The sequence below is a fragment of the Protobothrops mucrosquamatus genome, unplaced genomic scaffold, assembly GCF_001527695.2.
Source record: "Protobothrops mucrosquamatus isolate PMUCROS unplaced genomic scaffold, P.Mucros_1.0 scaffold733, whole genome shotgun sequence".
Classification (NCBI taxonomy): Eukaryota; Metazoa; Chordata; class Lepidosauria; order Squamata; family Viperidae; genus Protobothrops; species Protobothrops mucrosquamatus.
The window spans coordinates 189307-193241 of NW_015387007.1; positions in this window are offsets into that span (position 1 = coordinate 189307).

The following is a 3935-nucleotide window of genomic DNA, read 5'->3' on the forward strand; positions in this document are numbered from 1 at the left end:
GAAACTTCCTGACAGTGAGAACAATTAACCAGTGGAACAACCTGCCTCCAGAAGCGGTGAATGCTCCAACACTGGAAGTCTTTAAGAAGAGACTGGACAGCCATTTGTCCGAAATGGTATAGGGTTTCCTGCCTGAGCAGGGGGTTGGACTAGATGACCTTCAAGGTCCCTTCCAACTTTACTATTATTATTATTATTAAGAAAAAGTGTAGGGGAAAAGAGAAAAGAAAAAGAAAAGAACTTCCGACTTCTTTTGGTGCAGTAGAATAACATACAACCTCACCTTTTTACGTTTACATAATATACTAGCCATTTCTATAACAACAAACCTATCTAATCAGCAATTCCCAAAATCAAATATTCATTTTTTCCCCACCCCTAGCACTAAGTCCAAAAGCAGTTTCCAAATAAAAACAAAATTAATTGTATTCTTTTCTTTAATCAAAGCAGTCAATTTCGCCATCACTGCTAACTTCATCAACTTTTGTAGATTTCTAAGACAAATCCTCTTGTGCATAGCTCGTCCTTTCTGTCATGGAAATGTTTCCTAGGCTGAAATTAGGGCCTATGTATAAATGGAGGCAAATATATGTGAAGAAAATGCAACCATTTAGTGAGGAGAGTTGATGAAATAGAAAAGAGAATAATTCCTCCTTTCCCCTGTCCCCTTCAGCATAGATTTTAGTCAAGAATTATCCTTCACCCCCCTACCATGTAATTTGGGACACTGAAAGATAATTGTGTCAAAATAATCTGTCATGATGTCCCTCACTACCAACAAATTATGTATTTTTGTAGTTAGCTGTTATTGCATAAATTGTCATAAGTCATTTGAGAGTATGGTACAGGTAGTCCTCGACTAAGGGTACAGTTCAATCCAAAATTTCCATTGCTAAGCAAGACAGTTGTTAAGTGAATTTTGCCCATTTTATGATCTTTCTTGCCACAGTTGTTCAGTGAATCACTGCCGTTGTTAAGTTAGTAATCTGTTTGTTAAGTGAATCTGGCTTCCCCATGGACTTTGCTTGTCAGGAGGTGATTACATCATCCCAGGAGACTGCAGTCATTATAATAGAATTTTGACCAAGAGACCAAGGGGATGCTGCAATGGTTGTAAGAATGAAAAACTGTCAAAAGTCACCTTTTTTTTTAGTGTTGTTGTAATTTTGACCAGTCACTAAATGAATGGTTATAAGTTGAGGACTGCCTGTAAATATAACAACAATACGTATAATAATAATAATAATAATAATAATAATAATAATAATAATAATAATAATAATAATAATAATAATAATAAAGTTGGAAGGGACCTTGGAGGTCATCAAGTCCAACCCCCTGCTCAGGCAGGTAACCCTGGCCTATACCATTTCGGACAAATGGCTGTCCAGTTTCTTCTTAAAAACTTCCAGTATTGGAGCATTCACCGCTTCTGGAGGCAGGTTGTTCCACTAATAGTATCTACCATTCTTATATATATATATACGGTAATCAGTCTCTCTACGTGTGTGTATCTTTTAGCGTTGCAAATACCTTTAATTTTAAAACGTGCATAATTAATAAAACTAAAATGCATTGGAACCCGCTGCCTTGTAAAGAATCTTTGTGTAAACAAAGTATCTCTGCTGAAATCATGACACCAGTTGCCTCCTTTGGAAGGCCCGGGAAGTTTCTTGGGAGGATGTTTTCAGATGTGTCTGCATGGGAACCTCATCGGTGACACCAACTCGTTTTCTAAGAGACTCGACACCTCCGTGCAGGTCTACCGAACTCTTTTGTGTATACAAAAATATAAAAATTTAACACTCTTGTTAATTAACCGTCTTACCGAATGGAGGCCTTCATTACCCTCGAGGTAGTGACCTCCAAGAATTCTTCTCTAACCTGTCGGTAAACAGACCTTACCGTATGGGTTGGGGTAGGCAACCGTGGCTCTTTTATGACTCGTGGACAGCTGGCTCAGGAATTCTGGGAGTTGAAGTCCACGAGTCATAAAAGAGCCAAGGTTGCCTACCCCTGGCATAGGGTCTCCTGCTTGAGCAGGGGGTTGGATTAGAAGACCTCCAAGTTCCCTTCCAACTCTGCTATTTTCTATTCTTTATATACAGGTTTAAAACCCAGATGTACAGTTCTGTTAATCACTATAAAGCAAGATTTTCTGTAAGAAAGAAAAGAACTGAATTATTTATTTATTTCTTTATTGTTCTATAGGCAACTGAAAGTATTAAAATGCTGGTCACTCTTTGCCAGTCTGGCAATGAAGAAGTTAGGAATACAGCTTCTGAAACTTTGCTCTCTCTTGGTAGGTTGGGTTTTTTTTTTTTATGATGTTGCTGGTATCTCTTTTTACTCCAGATGGAAAAAGAAACCTAATGAACACGACAAAATATTAGTATGAGAAGGGTTAATCAAAGAACTACAAAAAATAGAAATGAGGTAGTATTACCAAATTTACCATCCATAATCCTCTCCTATTGACATGAACATGGTAGTATAATTAAGTGACTTGCTGTGTAAAAAACTTGTACTCCGTTCACCGTGACTGGAATTCTCAGGAAAGGAGAAGCCGAAAATAAGAAGGAGCAATTTCTCCATCTTCCTTTTCCTTCTTCCTCATCTTTTGAGAGGAAAGGTAAGATTTCTTATAGAAAATTCCAGGGCTGTAGGCTATACTAGGAAGTAAAAATAAAAATTTGGAAGAAGCCCATGATAAAACAGTGCCATTATTGTTACCAAGAAAACTTGAAAGGCCACTTCCATGAAGTCACCAAGATTTCAGGTCGTCTCAAAGGAGACCCGATGTTTGTCCATAATCAGAGTTCTTTGAAATGTCAGATATTATATCCAGTCTTGTCATGCCATGCAGCGTGAGATTGGAATTTGCAGTTTAGAACCACAGGTTGAAAAGATGAAACATTAAATTGTTGTTTTATTTTGTCGCTGTTCAGGAGAAGATGGACGGCTGGCATATGAACAGCTAGACAAATTCCCCCGTGAATTTGTTAAAGTTGGTGGTCGACGTACAACTGAAGTGGCTACAGCTTTTTAAGCGTTCAATTTACATTTTAAGATAGGCCAATTTCATCTGAACCATGATGGTCCTGTAAAAAAAATAATGAAAATTCAAAACCCATTATTTGAAAATTGTTTTGTAACTTGTGAACTTATGAGCATTAAAAAAAGAGAGAGGATTTAATGTATGGGCTGCTGTTGGCTCTTCTATGTAGCTTATAGTGAAATATTAATTTGTTGAAGATTATGATAATCTTGCTTTTTTGTGAAATCCAAGTAATTGTTGTAAAGCTTTGGAAAAATGAGAGATGTTTTGAAATTATAACATAAGTTAAATATAGAGCAGTGTGTGTTTGGTGGGCATAATTGTGCCAGTTTGCAATATGTGATATTGTGTTGAAAACATTGAAAAGCAAACATTTAAAGCCATTCTAACTCCCACCTTCTCTGAATCTCTGTATTCATCAAATATCTGCCTGTCTCATTTTATTACTGATAACCATCTAAGGTAGCATAAGCAATACTCAAAATTAGGCCAAACCAAGGATGTTGAAATTCCAGATAGTGTGATTTGTGCCCCGTTTAAATTTCCATTCTTCCTTTTTTCCTGCCCTTCACTCAGAATGCATGTTGATACTAGAATACATTTTTCATCGATAACCAATTGTGGAAGTTGTGTAAAGCAAGTGAAAAATTAAATTTGCTTTTTTTTAACCTACAGAGAAGTATATAGAGTATACTTAATGACAGATAAGCCCCGAATTCCCAAAATTTCAGGGAGGGGAAATTTACCTGTTACTTTTTAAGAACTTGATTTATTTTATTTTATTTTTCAATATGACAGATGATAACAAAGATGATTTCTGGACTGCCTTATAGACCATAAAGTGATCAAGATAGCTTATAGCTTAATCTGATGCAGA